Raw genomic sequence first — 6000 nt, forward strand, 5'->3', positions numbered from 1 at the left:
ACTTCCACTAAGCCTGCATTTTAAACAGAAGCACGATAATGTATTCCTAGTGCGAAGGAAGGACTGCATGGGATGAGACAGATTCTGTTTGTGTGCAGCTTCTAAATAGATGGCAGAGACGCCAAAGATAAATCTGAGATGCCTTGCATACATTTGCGGAACTCCCGAGATAGTTCCAAATGTACTAGAGCTTCCTTTCTGGCTGACTTGAAATGTGAAGTAAGCATATAAAAAAGTGATTCTCTTCCTAAATTTGGGGATTGACTATTGTCTTCCTGAATTTGAAATTGCCTCAGAATTTATCACCCAGAAGGTGGATGGTTGGAAGATGGTAAAAATCAAGGATCTAAAAAAGAACAAAACAAAACAAACCCAAGGGTGTTTTTCATTGTAATCAGCAGCTCTAAAGGTTGATAGGTTGTATTTGCAATTGGCACAAAATCTTGTCTTCTATAAAGTTGTGGAACATTTTGTAATCCACTTTGGCACTAACAACCAATTGCAAAATGAAAAGACTCAAAAAAAGGTGACCTCAACTATTCCAAAATGTCAGCCTTTACGTATATGTATATATAAAGCCATATATGTATAGAGCTGTTAGACAAGGATGGATATACTCTTACGGCTATACTAAATATTGGCTTCCCAACTCCACTTTGAGGATCGAGAAAGTGATGTATGAATTCAGTGTCTTCAAATTTGCTTTTGAGGGGCTGGGGATGTAGCTTAGTGGTAGAGCACTTGCCTAGCATGCAGGAAGCCCTGGGCTCGATCCTGAGCATTATACACACACACACACACACACACACACACACACACATATACACACATATATTTATGTATATATAATATATACACAGACATTTATATATATATTTACATATAGTGTAAAATTTATACTGCAATATACTGCGATATATACATATATGTATATTTTATACATATATATATATAGTTAAAAAGGTTATTTTATACAAGGACTAGATATATGACTACTTAGCTTATTGTCTTTCAAACAGAATTTGCCCAGAATCTGGGCCAGGCCCAAGGATCCCTTCATTATTAGAGTGCCACCTGTCTCACTCCCTGTGTGTGCTAGGCCAGGGAACTCTGTCATCACCCCCGCTCCCTCCCCTCCCAAGAATGTAGCTTCCTCTAGGGAAACAGAATCTGAAGGCCAAGGACAAGAAGCTCTACACCAAAGACTTTTAGGTGTATCCATATCCAGAACAAACTGTTTCCACTTCCCAGACATAACATGTAAATTGACCTAGCAGATCATCCTAGTAACTAAGAAATATAAACATGTTTCCAAGTTACCTAATCAGTGGACTTTTTCCTAGTAAAAGATTAAACAAGTTGTGATTAGTTTCTCAGTGACAAAAGGCAAAAAGCAGATTCTCTGTTCTGAATACCAGTATTATTTCCCAAGATTTCCTTCCTCCCTCCTTTGAATCATTCACATTGATTTTTTTTAATTAAATGAATATTGTTTCCCCAATGTACAGCTTTACCCACTAATAACTCACAAACAAACCTTGGATTGCTTTTATATTTCTTGCCTGCCTTATTGAAAATAAGCATTTTACTTGCAGGCATTGGCAACTAAATTTATTTTTCTATTTATTATTAACTTATTATTTGCAAGTGTCTGAGATATTTTCAATTAACCATGATGTAGAATTAGTTTTATCAATATTTAGGTGATAGTATTCTAAGAAGCATTAATTTTTTTAAATAAAGGTAACAACACTCTCGTGTAGTAATTTTGAGATATTTGAAACTTAAATTGGAATTGATTTTCTTGACTGTAAAGCACTGTTTCTTGTGTCCCTATCTAGAAAACTTCCGTCCTAAAGTGTTCTCTTTAATGAAGCCTTACTTCTGAGGAAATCCTGTTTTTATAACTTGGTGCCCTTAATTCAATGATAGTAGTCTAAATAAACACCATGAAGTAATTTGATTATGAATAAGTGGGAGGAGACATCATTGTTTAACCTCTAAACTATGCTAATAAGTAGGGTGGTAGACTTGTCCTGAATAATGGAACTGTCATGCCAGCCCAATGGGACTGCTTCCAGGGCCTCCAAGGAAGAACTGCCAGGCCCTGGCTGTGTGCTGCTCCTGAGGGTGCTTTGCATAGCCTCCAGGATCTGGTTACAGCACATTTATCAAAGGAAATCACAGTTTGGAAGAAAACCACATTTTCTACTCTTTCAAATAAGAAACATTGCTTATGCTACTTTTGTTTTACTTGTTCTACCTAGGTAAAACAGAAGCAATATCTGGAAAGATAGGTGTTAATAAAAACTAACTATAACACTGAGAGAATTTCATTCCTTTGAAATGCATACTTCAAAGAGACCGTTTTAATACAGTAAAGCAAACTACACACACACACACACACACACACACACGCTCACACACATTCGCATGTATATATTTATTTATTTTAAAGCCTGAACAATCTACTCTATGATTACACACAGCATCAAGTTAAGGGCGTTTGAACAGTGAAAATAGAAAACATTTGTAGTTATTCAGCTCTGAATACTTAGGACATTTCATTTCTTTTTACAGCAACCATATTCAGTCAATAAAAGACCAAATGCTTTTGGTTACTGGACTGAAACAAAAAAAATCAAATCCTCCATAATTTTAGTACTTGATATTCCCTGTGTATTTGCTCTCAGCTATATCTCATTAAATGGACTGACTCACCAGAGAGTCTATAAATTAAAACAAAAACAAAGCACCATTGTTTTGTTTTTGTTTTTCATTTTCAAAGTCGATGGTACCAAACTGAAACACACTTAAGTCTGGGTTGTTTACAACTTTTTCTCTCACATAGTATTGTGCAAAATACATACATATGTCATTATTGGTCAATATTTTCATAATGTGTAATTGGTACTTCTGCTAAGGTTTGAATGTGCTTTGTCCTCCAAGAGTTCACGTACTGGAAGTTTCGTCCCCAGGCTGGTGATGTTAACCTGGTGACAAGATCTTTCAAATGTGGGGCCAGAGGAAGACTCTTAGGTCATTGGGAGTGCTGTTTGTGGAAGGGATTAAGGTAATCCTCGCTGTACTCCAGTTGTTCACCAAAGCAAGTTGTTACAAAAGAGCAAGTCTGACCCACTCCTGTTCCCTGTCCCCATGTGATCTCTCCCTCCACACATACACTCTGCCATGATGCCATCCAACATGTGATGCAGCCAAGGGGACCCTCCCCAGAGCTGAGTAGATGCTGGCAACATGCTCTTGAACCTCCCAAACTGTGAGATATATCAATCTCTTTTATTTAGGTACTACCTAGCCTTAGGCGTTTTGTTGTAGCAACAGAAAACTGACTAAGACAGACTTCTTTGGGGAGAAGTGAAAGAACCATGATTAACTGTAACAGGATGAGACCAGGAGGAGATAATTGATACAAAAGGAAAATTAAGCTAGATAAGTTGAACGTTTGATAATGGCATGTTTATAAGTTTTTATTTAATTTTATTTTCTTTCACATCAGACAAAAATATAGGCTGGGCATGATGGTGCAATCATAGCTACTTGGAGCCTGAGGCAGGAGGATCATGAGTTTGAGGCCAACCTGGACAACTTAGTGAGAACCTGTCTCAAAAATTAAAATTATGAAATAAAAGGACCTCAGGATGGAACTCAGTGGTAGAGTGCATGACTAGCATGCACAGGCCTTGTAGTCAATCCCTAGTGCTGCAAAAAATAAGGAAGGAAGGAAGGAAGGAGAGAGGGAGGGAGGGTGGGAGGGAGGGAGAAGGAAGGAAAAGAAAGAAAGAAAGAAAAAAGAAAGAAAGAAAGAAAGGAAGGAAGGAAGGAAGGAAGGAAGGAAGGAAGGAAGGAAGAAAGAGAAAGGCATGTATATTGCATATAGTGTTACTTACTATTGTAGGCACTTTATGAAGTGGATATTATCACTTATTCCCCTATTAAAGGTGATGGACTGGGTAACAAAACTTTACAGAATTAGTAAGCCACAGAGTTAAGACCTTGAACCCAGGACATCTCATCCCATAGCTTACCCTCTTAACCATACTATCGTACTATTTCTTGCCTCTTTCCTAAGGTATGTTAATTAAAGAGCTTTGTCAAGGAAACTGAAATGGAGTGACCAATATATTGTAACCAAGACATTCATACCATTTATTTCTTCAGTCTTTCCTTAGATCATGTATCTTATTGTAATATGTAAGAATCTTGACATTCTGGCACATATGAGTGATGATTAGTTCTTTTCTTTTTTTTTTTTTTTTGTGGTGCCAGGGATTGAACCCAGGGCCTTGTGCATGCTAGGCAAGCACTCTACCAACTGAACTATATCCCCAACCCCAATTGGTTCATTTTTAACCAGATTTCCATTTGAAAGGGCACTGGTGATATTACCATTTTCAATTTCAAATATTACTTTTCTTTTCTGTGTATCCCAAATCACAGAAGTGATTTCAGACAATTGTTGTCTTAACCAAGCCAAGATGATATTTCAACAACACGTCTGCAATATTCTCTAAACAAAGAGCTTGGTTGTAGGGTTAGGCTTTAATAGCATATTTCAGTGTTTCCTTTTAGGAACATAAGATTATATTGGTTATCTATGAGATTCTTGGGAGCAAAAACCATTTTAAAATTTTCAGTCTAGATAAATGTGAATATAAAACACCTATTCCATCACCTCAAAGTAAAATTCACTTACTTAACAATAAATATTTATGGAGCACCAGAGAAAGTTATAAAAGTGAGCTATACACCCTATCAAAATCCAAGTTGACTTCTTCCAGAAATGGACAAGCTAGTCATAAAACTCACATGGAAATTTAGCAGACCTAGAATAGGCAAAAGAATCTTGAAAAAGAAAGAAGAACAAAATTGGAGGATGCCCACTTCTTAATGTGAAAACCAACTGCAAAGCTGTAGTTACCAAGACAGTACGATACTGGCATGAGGACAGACACATAGATCAATGGTACAGATGTGAGGTCCAGAAATAAACCCTCATAACTATGATCAATTAGTTTCAATAAGGTACCAAGGTAATTCAATAAGGAAAGAATAGTCTTTTCAAAAATGGTGCTGAGAAAACTGAATATATACTTGCAGTAGAATGAGGTTGTACCTTTATTCATATTTTACACCACATACAAAAATTAATTCAAAATAGATCAAAGAACCAGGCATGGTGGCATGCATTTGTAATTTCAACTACTCAAGTGGCTGAAGCAGGAAGATCTCTTGGGCCCAGGAATTTAAGACCAGCACAGGCAATGTAGTAAGACCTCAACTCAAAAAAAAAAAAAAAAAAAAAAATCAAAGACCTAAATATAGACTGAGTTATGAAACTCTTAGGAGGAAACAGATGTGAATCTTCCTAATCTCAGGTTAGTTGATAGTTTTTTGTATATGACAACAAAAAGCATAAAGAAGAGAAAAAAAAACAGATAACTCTGAACATCATCAAAATTAAAAATGCATGTGCATCAAAGGCAAGAAGTGTGAAGTGTCAAAAATATGTAAAGATAACCCACAGATTGAGAAGAAAATATTTATAAATAATTTATCTAATAAACGACATATCTAGAATATATGAAGAACTCTTATGACTTAATAATAAATTAACAAATAATATGATTAAATTTTAATTTTTTTTGTCAGTGCTGGGACTAGAACCCAAAGCCTCAGGGGATACTCAGTAAGCACTTTACTACCATACTTGTGAGTTATACCCTAGCCTAGGAATATAAAATCTTATAACCTCTGTGGAAAATAGTCTTGCATTTTTCATAGAATTAAGAAGAGTTAACATATGACTCAGAAATTTCACCCCTAGCAATATATCTATGAAAATTAAAAACAAAGTTCACACAAAAACTTATACACATGTCCATAGCAACACTATTTATAATAGCCAAACAGGAGAAACAACACAACATCCTTCAACCGATGAATAAAGAGTGAGCTTTAACCTGTAGTCAATTTTTATTT

This window comes from Sciurus carolinensis, chromosome 6 (genome assembly GCF_902686445.1).
Source record: "Sciurus carolinensis chromosome 6, mSciCar1.2, whole genome shotgun sequence".
NCBI lineage: Eukaryota > Metazoa > Chordata > Mammalia > Rodentia > Sciuridae > Sciurus > Sciurus carolinensis.